The sequence below is a fragment of the Scyliorhinus canicula genome, chromosome 2 (assembly GCF_902713615.1).
Source record: "Scyliorhinus canicula chromosome 2, sScyCan1.1, whole genome shotgun sequence".
NCBI lineage: Eukaryota > Metazoa > Chordata > Chondrichthyes > Carcharhiniformes > Scyliorhinidae > Scyliorhinus > Scyliorhinus canicula.
Window position 1 is genome coordinate 245,037,714 of NC_052147.1, and position 13,785 is coordinate 245,051,498.

The following is a 13,785-nucleotide window of genomic DNA, read 5'->3' on the forward strand; positions in this document are numbered from 1 at the left end:
TGTGTACAAGCTTGTCACTGCTGAATGGGGTACCATTGTCTGTAAGTAGCATCTCCGGAATTCCTTGGGTGCTGAAAGAGAGTCATAGCTTCCCCATGGTGACCGTCAATGTGGAGGATGATATCCAATGGATGTCCAGCCACTTGGAATGGGCATCTACCATGTGTAAAAATACGTAACCATAGAAAGGCCCGGCAAAATCAGCATGCAGGAGCACCCAAGGCCAGCCCGGCCCAGCCATTCCCATGGATGCAGTGGTGCGACTGGCGGAAGCTTCTGATGCACCTGGTATGCGGTACACTGTTGGATCAGTCGTTCAATCTTGCCATCCAGGCCTGGCAACCACACTGAGGCTCTGCCCAGCATCTTCATTTTTAACACCCCTGGGTGTCAGTTGTGCAGGTCCTGGAGTATGGCCCATCTGCCCTGGCTTGGGATCACAACACGAGCCCCCATGTAAGGAATTCCAATTAAATGCTAATTTGATATCAATTATCCAATAGATGTCACTGATATAAAAAAGGGGTACAGGTGGCGTTATTCGTTGGTGGAGATTTGTGTGTGAATTGGATCAAAGAAATAAAGGTGTTTTGTGGAGAAACAGAACTCTTGTCTCCTTTACTCTACACGCCACACTGAGCTCCCGCACCTTGGCTTCGAAGGCCTGTAATTCTTTGGGCAGCTTCGCTTGCTGTCCTCAATGCAAGATGACGTGGGGTATTTATATCAATGCTGAGTCCTTTTGCATCCAGTCGTGTATCTGGGCGGCAATGACAGGCAAGATGCCCATAAAGTTCAGCACAGAACAATCTCGTCAGCCGTTGGTGGAATGGGGGCATGTTCATAACGTGAGCTGGCTCAGCGCATCCGTATTCGGGATCTCGTGCCTGGATGATGCTTGAATGCGTACTCGTACACCATTAGCAATAAGGTCCACTGCTGTATCCAGGCAGACATTATTGGTGGGAATACATTGTCCTCTTTAAAAAGCCCTAGCAATGGCTTGTGGTCTGTCGCAATGGTGAATCAACACCCATATACATATTGATGAAATTTCTTCACTGCAGAGACGATGGTCAGCCCTTCTTTTTTGATTTAGGCGTAATTTTGTTCCACGGTAGCCAAAGTTCATGATGCGTCTGCTATTGGTCTCCCCCATCCGTTCTCGAAGCAGTGGGATAATACTGCCCTCATGCTGTAAGGCAAGGCATTGCACGCCACCAAAAGGGCTTGGAAGGGTTGTAATGGGTCAACAAATCTGACAATTGTAGCTGTCATTTTACCCTGGTGAAGGCTTCCTCCTGAGGTGCTCTCCACATCCATTCTTGGTATTTCTTCAGCAATGCATGTAGCAGTGCGAGGGTGGTCACCAGCTTAGGAATACATTTTCCATTGTAGTTTACGAGACCTAAGAACGGACGCAACTCTGTTGCGTGTTCCGGAATGGGGGCTTGTCTTACCACTTGCACGTTCTCCTCAACCGGGTGTGGGCCGTCACGATCAACTCAATACGCCAAGAATATGAATTATTTGGTGTGGAAAATGCACTTTCTCCTCTTGAGGGGGACGACAATCTCGGAAATCTGGTGGAGGACTTCCTCCAGGTTGCTCAGGTACTCCCTTTCTGTGGCTCTGGTGACTAGGGTGTTGTCCATGTGGACCGTCATATGTGGTAGCCCTCAGAGGATGTTCCCCATGGCATTTGGAAAATTGCACAGGTTGATGTTACTCCAAATGGCAGCCTTCTATATTCATAGAGGCCCGTGTGGGTTCTGATGGTAAAGTAACATTGTAACATCCGGAATCGGCGTCCAGCTCCAACTGGAAATAGGCATGACTCATATCAAGCTTGGAAAAGGAATGACCCCCAACTATCTTTGTGTAAAGGTCTTCTATCCTTGGCATTGGTTACTGAATAGTCAGGAGGCTGTGTTTACGATCAATGTATAATCCTCACATAGGTGTCCGGTTTTGTCAGATTTTAGGATATATTTTGGCTGGTCCTCGGGATCTACATGTATCTTGGCCACGGCCCCCAGAGTTCAGCCAGGCCCTCCTGAAAGACCTCTGGGTATTTCCACAACACTTCCCAAAGTCCTCCAGTGCCCATCCGGAAGATCCATTGCCAGTCCACCCAGAGGTACTGTAGCTAATCGCAGCCCAGCAGACTTGGTCCAGGGCTCCGCACTATTATTAACGGTAGCTTAATGGGATGCTGTCCATATGGGACTGGGAACATAGTCTGCCAGCAATTGCTAATGCTTCCCCCGTGTAGGTTGTTAGTCTTGATCCAGTGTCCCACAAATCCAGCAATTGAATCACCATTTTAATTTTCTCGAATGTCTGTTTCCCTATTACTGAAACCACAGTCCCCCCTGTCCAGCTCCATCCAATGGGTGGCCGTTTACCTGGACAGATGGGGGCAATCCATGGCATGGCAATGCAATTTAATTGTATGCATTCATCGTTAGCAGGCTGTTCCAGGTTGAGGGTCCTGGCTCTGGGCTGGCGGCACCCTCGAGTAGGGCTGTTGGTTTGCTGGCTGACCTGTGGTTTCCTGTCCCTGCAGCTTCGCTGGCCACAAGTGCTGCACTGCTGTGGATCATCCTCCATCGACTCTGGGGTGATATGCTACCTGGTTAGTCTTCACTCGGCCGACGGGCCTTGTCCCAATGGAGTTCGGGCCAGGGTGAGATTCCAGGGATCCCACCATAGTGGGCACAGTGCGTCCAAATGGGGGACATTCCAAGCTGTTCACCTCCATCCCTGAGAATCCCCTGGAGTTCCTGGACTACCTTCTCTGTGCTGTCCTGTGCGAGGCAGATCTCATCGGCCTTTTTCACGTCGAGTAGTGCCTCGGTCAGCAATTTCCACTGGGTCTCCATGTTATTAACCCTGCACACAAAGCGGTCCAGTTGCATTTCGGGCAGGGATGACCCATAGTCACAATACTCTGCCAGTTTGCACAATCGCACCAAAGATTTGGTGACAGACGAGTCTGGGGTTCTCACAGCTGTGTTTAATCAGTAGTTCTGCCCAATGAACAATGCTTTGGGTTCATAGTGGTTTGTCACGATTACCACTGGCTCTTTGAATATCTTGGAGTCTAGGGCTGCGGGGTATGTTATGCTCTTTAGAATGCTGAAGGTGGGGACCCCACAGGTATTTAGAAGAATTACCATCTGATGGTCATTCTCAACGATAGCATTTGCCTTAATAAAAAGCACATACGCTCCGCGTACTGAGTCTAGTCCTCTATCCCTGCATCGAATGCCTCAAGCCTGCCAAAGAGTGGCATTTTCAAAATTGCGCAAGCTTTATTTCATCATGAAGAGAGGTGGCTATACTCCAAACGGCTAGCAGCATCTTCTGCGGTTCCACTTTATCCTCATTGCCAATATGGTAGGCAAGGAGGAGTCTGGAAAGGAGAATCATAAAAGGTTTATTTCCAACCTCTGGTTCAGGAAAAGTATAAAGAAGGAACAGTCCAAGTCCCAGCCGGGACTATTCTGGAACCCTGGTCCTACCTAGGCCTGATTTTATCATGTGGAATTAACGAGCCTGCTGATGGGCATCTACCCCTCATACTCCACGAGCCTCAGAGGGAGATAAATTGGGTCATTCCAGTGGGGGTGATAGCAGTTAAATATTTTTGGGCCTATCCTGAAGAACCTCTGCAGTGATGTCCTGCAACTGAGGTGGTTGACCCCCAAGAATCACTATCATCTTCCATTGTGCTTGTTATGACTCAAACCGGTGGAGAGCTTTTCCCTGATCCCCACTGACTCCATTTTTGCAATGGTACCTTGATACTATACTCGGTCAAATGCTGCTTTGATGTCACCTCACTTTGTTTGAAGCTTATATCCTTTAAACACTGAGTGCTTCCAAACATATTTATGAGCACTTCATAAAAATAAATACAACAGTGCTCAGATCAATCTACATTGTTATGAAATACATTTTGGGGACAAAACAAGAGTCAGTCATTCAGCCCCTCAGGCTCGCTCTACCACTCAATTGGGACATGATTGATGCGCACTTCAACTTATTTCTTGTGCCTTTGTTGCAAATCCCGATCAAACAAAAAATTCTATTGATCTCAGTCCTTTCAAGTTATGCAAGCTATAACATCAACTTTCAATGTTCCTCAGCTTGGCCTGGACAGGTACGCAAAGCAGTTGCAGTTTGAAGGAATATTTTGGATCCTCTTTCAGGGCAATTTAAGGATGTCCCTTATAAAATATCATCATATCGTGTGTAATAAAAGCAGAACGTGCTGGAAAAAATCCAGCAGGTCTGGCAGCATCTGTGGCAGGAGAAACAGATAACCTGCCAAGCCCAATATGATGCTTCTTCAGAACTATGAACTCTTCCAGACACCAAACTGCATGCGTTCAATATTGATGCGAGTGAGTTGTAACAGGGTTTTAATAGAAATCATGGACTCTTCCAGCCAAGAAACTGAACAGCAATGTATATTAGGTGCACATTTCCCTGTAGCAGTGTATCATTTGGGACTCCTGGTAACCATGAGACCATTGCTCCTTTGCAAAGTATATTTCCCATCCAAAAATGATATACCACTAAAATAGTTTTAAAATCACACTAGAATCTGAGGTTCAACCATTATCTTTGAAAAGTATTGTCCCCACAATTGCAATTATCTTTCTTGTATCACTAAAAGGAACAGACACCGAGGGGCAATTCACACTGTTGTAGACCTAACACCAACAAAATGTGACTAGTAATGTGAAATCACATATGCTAATGATTCTGGCTACAACATGTTTCTATGCCAACTGTTTCTGTCATTGGGAATTCAGTACTAAACTCTTAGTGCTCGCCTCACCTTGCTCACTTGCGCTGCGGTGCCATAAAGCGGAATCTTTGAGTTGAGTGAAAGTGGGATGCAACCTGAGGATTAGAATTTTGCATAATACAGGGCTCCCCTGACGGAGCAAATGGTGACATTCATCAAAATCATAAATTAGCAAAGCAATAGCTGGATTCCATGTCATAATCAAAGCGGAAAAGGCTATTTCAGCATAAGGGAGAAAAAAAGATGCTCTTCCACCAAATTCTGAAGCTATATCGGTTCTGATGACTGGTGGCCAACTGAGACCTCTTAACCTACCAAATGCTGCTCAACCTCCTGTGCATTCCCACCAGTTTTGCTTTCATTTCAGGTTTCCAGTCCCAGGAAACTAAGGAAATTCGGCATGTCCACATTAACCCTTACCAACTTTTACAGATGCACTATAGAAAGCATCCTATCGGGCTGCATCGCAGCCTGGTATGGCAACTGCTCGGCCCAGGACTGCAAGGAACTTCAGAGAGTCGTGAATACCTCCCAGTCCATCACACGTACCTGCCTCCCATCCATGGACTCCATCTACACCTCCCGCTGCCTGGGGAAAGCGGGCAGCATAATCAAGGATCCCTCCCACCCGGCTTACTCACTTTTCCGGCTTACTCACTTTTCCAACTTCTTCCATCGGGCAGGAGATACAGAAGTCTAAGAACACGCACAAACAGACTCAAAAACAGCTTCTTCCCCATTTTCACCAGACTTCTAAATGACCCTCTTATTGACTGACCTCATTAGCACTACACCCTGTATGCTTCAACCGATGCCAATGCTTATGTAGTTACATTGTATATCTTGTGTTGTCCTATTATGTATTCTCATGTATTCTCATGTATTTTCTTGAATTTTGTTTAATTCCCTTTTCTTCCATGTACTGAAAGATCTGTTGAGCTGCTTGCAGAAAAATACTTTTCACTGTACCTCGGTACACATGACAATAAACAAATCCAATCCAATCCATCTTCCCGTTACTATTCTTCGCGGGTGAAATGCCTCCTGTCAGCTGATCCTTGTTTTGTTTTCGTGAAAAATAGTTTGGAATATTGGCCTCATTGAGAAATGGCAAGAGAGTAAGGGAAAAAATGGTTTTGGCTTCACTGAGTCCAGGAAGGCTAAATAGAGCTTTGATTCAATGTCATAAATTTGATACTTGTCCACAGACTTGTTCCAGAAAACTGATCTGATTTAAAAAGAAGATGGTGGATCTAATCCAACGAGGCTGCCAAAAGGAATAATAGATAACATGGAGCTGCAGTTCATTATTCTCTGAATTTCTGTTTGATAAAATAGAATCATTTGGATTGAAGATTGAAACTGTGACAAATTTCGCCAGAGACTGAACCACGTGCATTTACAACATTATATAATATTCTGTGAGCGCTAATTGGTGTCTACTTTCCAAAAAAAACTAATTAATTTTTGTTCTTAGTTCTTTGTGGGAACGTAGTGAGTGATTACACTGGAGAGAGGCTGTTTCCAATCCACAAGTACCTTTCATTGAAACAATGTTGATCTGCCATCTATTAATTAATTCCTACAGCAATGTTAATCATTTCTGGGAATAGTTTCTGATGTTTTCCGCTGCTTCAGGCTATGTTAAAATGTATACAAGTTGCTGGTAAGTGTGAAATTAAAGCTTTGTATGCATCAGATGTTTCAAAGCATAGTGGAACCTTTGAAGGATTGGGGATAAGATAATAGCAGTTAGAATATGCACTGAGACCTTCTATTTATGCCTTTGCAATCTCTAGCAGGAATTTTTTTGTAATGGAATAAATAGAATCTCATTACTAACAATGCCTGTTACTTCACTTGTGAATTTGGAATTTATGACTCTCTTACTTTGATACAGTAAGCACTTACCTTGACTGCCTCTTCATTAACCCTGTCAGATCTTATCATGGTGAGGCAGTGCCCAGTAGTCAGAATATAGCTGGCGTGGGAATGAGTGTGTACTTGCGCCATATGGTCCCATGGTGCCAAAACCGCCCACCATTTTACTATGGGAAGGCGTGCATAAACACAAATGTGCCACAAAGACTTTTAGCACTACCTTGCTTTTTTTTCCCCTTTCAACCAAGATAACCTTGAGCTCAGCCTGTTCCTTTCTGAGTTTTGTAAGGGGTGTTGCAAAACTTTGCTCGCTCTAAACTATTGTTTCAGGGTATTGCTACTTTACTTGCTGCTCAAAATAGAGGGAGCGCTGTCCAGAACATTCCGGGCAGAGCACATTCTTTTGATGCTGTTTTCTCTGAAATCTGTGTTTAAATTTCAGTTTCTTCGATGGCTGCTACTATTATTCGGCACCCCTCCAGCCTTGGTGTAGTAATGTTTTTATCTTCTTAATCCTTCCATGGATGGCTGCACATGGATCAACAATTTTGCGATATTTTCTTTTCTCAGGCAGTCTGCCAGTGGTTCTGACCTTCTCATCACCAGTTTTTTGTGGTATTTTTAAAGGATAGGCTTGCAAAGGTACAAACAAACAAGAGCTTTATTGGAAAGGTGTTTTCTCATAGGCTGCTAGACTAGACTGAGTGTTAGCCTATCTAAAGTGCCGATGATACTGTACGCAGCATTGTAGCATAGTGGTTAGCACAGTTGCTTCACAGGGCCAGGGTCCCATGTTCGATTCCCGGCTGGGTCACTGTCTGTGCGGAGTTTGCACGTTCTCCCCGTGTCTGCATGGGTTTCCTCTGGCTGCTCCGGTTTCCTCCCACAGTCCACAGATGTGCGGGTTATGTGGATTAACCATGCTAAATTGCCCTTAGTATCCAAAAAGGTTAAGTGGGGGTTACGGGGATAGGGTAGATACGTGGGCTTGAGAAGGGTGCTCTTTGTAAGGGCCGGTGCAGACCCAATGGGCCAAATGGCCTCCTTCTGCACTGTAAATTCTATGATCTATGATTTGTTCCAACTAGGAACAAACATCAATACACAACAGCGAGAAATTAGGAAGAAGCGCTACACACAAAGAATGGTAGAAGCTTAGAACTCAATTATGTCGACAGCAAGATCAATTCTAGATTTTAAATTTAAAAATAGTAGATTTTTGTTAACCAACAGTATTAAGCAGCATGAGGCAAAGGTCACAAATTAACCATAAGTTCATTGAATGGTGGAGTTTTTTGGGTTGCATGATCTAGTTCTGTTCCTAAGATATTGTTGTTTCTCACTATCACATCACAGCTGGATACTTGTGCCAATCCCATGGATATTGGACAGATGCCAGAAAGCTCACCTTGCTGTGGGAGTGGTCAATGCTGCAATTTGTCCATCTTAAAATTCAACTGCTCCAAGGGAAACCTCAATCTTTGGAAAGTCTTTGATATGAAAGCAGTCTGCGAGCTCCCACACACCTATCAGTGGACTGATACTGAGATGAAACATAATACTCGCTTTATGAAGACGTTTTGGACACAATATGCTGAGGAAGCATTCCTTGAAGCAAATCCACGTTGTTGTTTGTTATTATAAATCTGGGAAGGATAGGGCAGCACGGTGGCGCAGTAGGTTAGCCCTGCTGCCTCACGGCGCCGAGGTCCCAGGTTCAATCCCGGCTCTGGGTCACTGTTCGTGTGGAGTTTGCACATTTTCTCCCTGTGTTTGCGTGGGTTTCGCCCCCACAACCCAAAGATGTGCTGGGTGGGTGAATTGACCACGCTAAATTGCCCCTTAATTGGAAAAAATTAATTGGGTATTCTAAATTTATTAAAAAATAATCTGGGAAGGATGTTATGTTATGGTGCCTACGAGAGCAGGAAATGTAGTATGTGGTGTGACTGAATGATGGTGGAGTAAAATTCCTCGATGGTGGGCTGAGATGCAGGCGTTAAGTCAGTGTTGGACACATTTGTAGCACACTTGCATGATATCAATACGCGTCAGCATAAAACCTTTTAAAATTATGATCTATCTTTCAAGAAAAGGGGCAGGATTCTCTGTTGGCCGATGCCGGAATTATGAAACGCAATTGGGCGGAGAATTGTTCCTAATGTCGAAACCTTGGCGGGCACAAGGTTCACACAAAATTGCTATTCTCCGTCGCCCCGACAGCAGCATCAATGCATTCCACTCCGCATGTACAATAAATGCCGTTTGCATATCATTAGTGAGCCTGACTCGATATTCTCCGGGGCTTCTGCAATCCTCCGCCTCGGCAGCGCCAGGAGTGGGAGGGCTGATGAGGGGTGACCAGGGGATGGGCTATGTGGTACAGACGCAGAGGGAGGTGGCCCAGTTCCAGAGGGAAATGGCGCAACCAGTGCCATCTTGTTTGCTGGGATGAGTGTCTGTGTGGGGTGTTAATATGCGGCTGCAGCTTGTCAGCCTCTTGAATGCCAATCCTGATGCAGGCAAATCCGACACCATTTTTCATTAACATCGCTCGTGATCCATGTGGTGCTGATACTAGCCATAAATGGATGTGGAATTGCTCCAGGACAGACGCAAATTTTGCTGTCCTGGAAGTCCACCATTTTCCCGGAGTCAACACGTAGGGCGGGAATCTCTGTCCTGCCGCACCTTTTTTCTGACACAGCAGGATTCTGTGTCCCGGCAGCCGGCCAGTGGGGTTTTCCATTGTGGGCAGCCCCACGCCGTCGAGAAATCCGTGGGCGTGAGTGTGCCACCGGCGAAATGGAGGCTTAGTTCAGACACCCAGACATAGCTCTACTCTTCTGCACTAGAGTCATGAGAATTTTTAGATTCACCTTTGGGCAGGTTGGTGCTCTCGCACTGCTGGTGCCACCTGGCAGTGCCAGCCTGGTACTGCCTGGTATTGGTCCCATTTATGGGGACCAGTGCTGAACAGCTCGGGAACCTGCACCTCAGAATGAGGCTAAGTGTCTCGCTCTAATATCCAGATTTACCAAAAAGTGGGTAAGTGGGCAGGATTTACATCGCAACATCTCTCGAGATCACGTTGGATCTCACAAGGTGTGGTGAGCCGGGTAGATCCATGGAGTGGGGTCTCCCAGCTTTCATCAGCCACACTGCACCACGGCGCGCTGATCTTCAAGCTCAGCGTGGCCATTGGCTTATGCCCTAAACCTCTGATCCAGAGGCAGGGCTGTGTTTTAATAACTGAGCCACAACTGATATGTTCGCAGCCAAAGCCTGATACAGTCAATATATCCAAGGATAAGGCAGTGAATTGGCACTACTTCTATTGGGGAGAGAAAATGAATGACTTGCGAAATGAGCAACAAAACATCAGCAGAGTAAAAAAACTATGGCCGGGACTTTCCAACCTCATCATGGTGGCTCTTGCTGTGGGAGATTGGAGGCCTAACCAATAGTCCATTGACTTTCGGTATGACTGGACGATCCTGACCATGGGTGGGGCTAGTATGTCGGATTGGCATACTCTCCTGAGCCAGCTTTTATGGCAGTATTTTCTCTTTGTTTCAGGGGCCGAAATTTTAAGGGGTGAATTCTTTCTGTAAGTGCCCACTATTTTATTAAAGCGTGGCTGTTCAAAATGCTGAAAATTTCAGTGCTGAGAGAATATTATTATAAATGATGACAAATCGTTCAAATCTGTGCCAGCCTGTAGATTGAAAGTACCCTGCATACATTCTAGATTTTCCATTGACCCGCTAAAATGGCTCTGGCCTTTGAGAATTTCTTTCGCCATCTATTTCCAATAGTTTTATCAGATGTACATCTTTCAACACTGTCAACAACTATAGATTAGGCATCCTTCCATGTCTTCATCTTGTTCTGTAAAGAGGGAGCTATTGATTTCCATTATGCTATTATACTATTGCATTAAACTAACCTGAGTCATAAGACACTGTAGCCTCTCCAGTCCGGAAATAATTGTTCGGAATCGCTAGTTATTTGGAGGTTTTTATGGCAGACCCAAGCATTCCCTCAACATCATCAGCATCACTTTAGCGCAAAACTTTCAGAGCAGAAGCACAGAAGGTACTGTATTTAGCTAAGTCCTATTTTTATGACTGCTTCATAATGCTGTATCGCTGTTTTGTGGGTCAAGTAAATATTTATATCTGTGGCATTTTCTGGTTCCTCGGCTTGTGGTTAAACAATCCAACTTCTTTCTGTAACCTAGAAAATCCTAAAATCCAGAAATGACTTGGTCCCAGGCATTCCAGACTTGAGTGGTTACAATGTATCTGAGGTGAATAAACAGCATTTAATGTTTACATGGTTTAGTACCAGCTCCACTTTTTTCAAAATTTATCATGCGAGACAAATTAAATTATGATTATGTCCAATAGGCAATAACTTGCTTAAACACACCAATGGAGGGCACAATGTGAAATTTATTTTTAAATGACCACACCAGACCATTATCCCATTGCTGTACAGAAGCTTGTTTCAAATATTCAACACAAAATTGAAATGTTGCGGTCAGTATCTTGAATGTAAATCATTCACTTCATGGATAGGTGAATTGGACATTCTGAATTCTCCCTCCATGTTCCCGAACAGGAGTTGGAATGTGACGATTCATGGTTTTTCACAGTAAATTCATTGCAGTGTTAATGTAAGCCGACTTGTGACAATAAAGATTATTATTGCTATGCTATTGAATACGTTGATCTTCACTCATTAGAAGGAGGCGCTGCACGTTGAATTCACTGATTTGCCATTCAAACATTGTGTGGTATGGATTCATCAAACATTGTGTGGTATGGATTCATGGAACAAACATTCAGTCAGATTTTGCTGTCCTACTTAGGCTATTGAAGCTTGGCCCTGGTGGAAGCCAAACTGAGTGACAGTGAGCCTGTTATTGCCCCTTGATAACGCTCTAAATTGATTGACATTCATAGTAATGGCATTGTTGCCAACATAGAGGACTGACTGCAACTCCAGTCTCACGTGATGATTGTATGCATTTATATTTTCCATCTAATTCCACCTGAATTATTGCACTTTGAGAATCATTGGAGAGTAATTATTTTCACAGCTTTACGTTTCCCTTGCAACATATCATTCATTAGCAGCATAACATGTGCCTAAATGGCATAAAGACTCTTCAGTGCCCATGGAAATATATTTATTTCACTCCAAAGAACTTTGATAACCAGGGTAGTTGTTTATTTTGGCATTGAATGCTAGATTACAGCTTGGCTCAGTTGTAATATTCCCTATGAGTCAAATGGTTTGGGTTCAAGGCCTACTCCAGGACGTGTGCATATGATTGAGGCAGACACTCAAGTGGAATATTGATGGAGTACTACCTTGTGAAAGGTCTTTTGAAAGAGGCATTAAAATATGATCCATTCCGTTTTCTATTTACGGTGGTCTTAATAGTTCACATGACACCACGTGAGAAAGAACAGGGAATTCTGCTCTCCGAATCGGCATTCCTCCCTCCGTCAAATACCAATTAACTGGTTAGTTATTAAATTTGCTGCTTTGTGTGTCCTGGTGTAAGAATTAAACTTCCATAATATAACAATGGTTATATATCAAAATACTTATTTGGATGTTACATATCTTGAGGAGTCGTGAGCCATGTTAAGCTAAAGTGCATGTTTAAGCTCTCTTTTTCTTTGTATAAATGGTTGTTGCCCCATACAATAACGTGGAGTTAATTTAAAACTGGTACAAAGAGATGCCTCTTTATTGATAGGACTGTTAATTCTAAACTTGCCTTGAGAGCTAAAGTTACAAATAATTCTTTTTATTTGGTGCATAACAGCAGACATTTTGGTGTAAATGATTGACAACACCATCTTAAGTCTAAAGTCAATTGGGCACTGTTTTTGTACCATTTGGTAAAATTTCAGTCTTTGCAGAGAGTGACAGAAACATAGAAAATAGGAACAGGCCATTCAGTCCTTTGAGTCTGTTCCGCCAATGAATGTGTCAGGTTGCCTGAATAAATATCTTTATAAGTAAGTGAAGCAAAGAAACATGAGATAAAAATAGACACAAAACCTTAGTGATGGAAACATAAGCAGCAAATAAATTGTAGAAGTTCATGGTAAAGTATGGTGGCACCGGACATATTTTAATTTAGGAGCGCTGCAATAGTGCGGGGTTGAACACCGTGTTCTGCTGAAAATTATTGTTGGTGCTTCTTGCTCTACATTATTAAAGATTTGCTTATTCTAACTCCTCGATCTGCATACTGAAATGCTATATCAGTGGAAATGGAAAAAGTGAAATGCAGAACTAATATACAGCACTCGAGCTTTTTGGGTAAGATGTTTTATTATAAGATGATATTTGCATGGATAAGAGATGGGGTTGGTATAACAATTTTGTTTTCAAGTTGGTTCTTCCATTTAATATATTTTAACACTGATTGCAACCACTGTATCACTCTGTGTTTTATATAATTTGACATAGATTTCAACATGCACTCACACAAATCTATCCTTATTAACTGCTATTGCACCACGGTGATCACAGAAGAGAATAAAGGAGCATTTTTATGTTTTTTGACTCATATTTAATACTCCCCCAATAAATACATCAAATGTGTTGTTTAACTACACACTGTCATTTGAGTTACCTTATTAGGGTACCATTGAGCTAAAGAATAATTGCATTTTCAACCCGCCTACATGTTTTTCATAATATATCAACAGAATATTTCTGTGGTTACAAATAAGACTGTCAGTAAGGCAGGGTAAGGATTGTATATTGACTGTCATTGTATTTTAACATGCCATTGGGAAGTTCTCCATTATGCCTTCAGATAAGTATACTCCAGAATAAGAAATTAAAATCTACCTCATGTATATTGATTTTTCCTCACCACTCTCATTGTTCCATTCCCAGTTTGCTGGAGAGCACAATTGATTAGCATGTAATTGCCACGAGGCATAAGAATTCAATTTGCTTCAGAATTTAGCTTTGGGACTTAGATTTTGTTAATTTAACTGCTTTCTCACTATCCTATATAAAGCCAGGAAAACGAAGGGTGAGAT

The 13,785-nt window shown here is 43.3% G+C and overlaps 1 protein-coding gene across 5 annotated transcripts in view; it reads left to right on the top strand.

Annotated features, from left to right (window-relative positions):
• The window catches only part of thsd7ba (thrombospondin, type I, domain containing 7Ba), a 1,373,128-nt gene that overhangs the window by 1,284,188 nt on the left and 75,155 nt on the right, over positions 1–13,785 (top strand). The gene's annotated exons all lie outside the window — the stretch shown is intronic.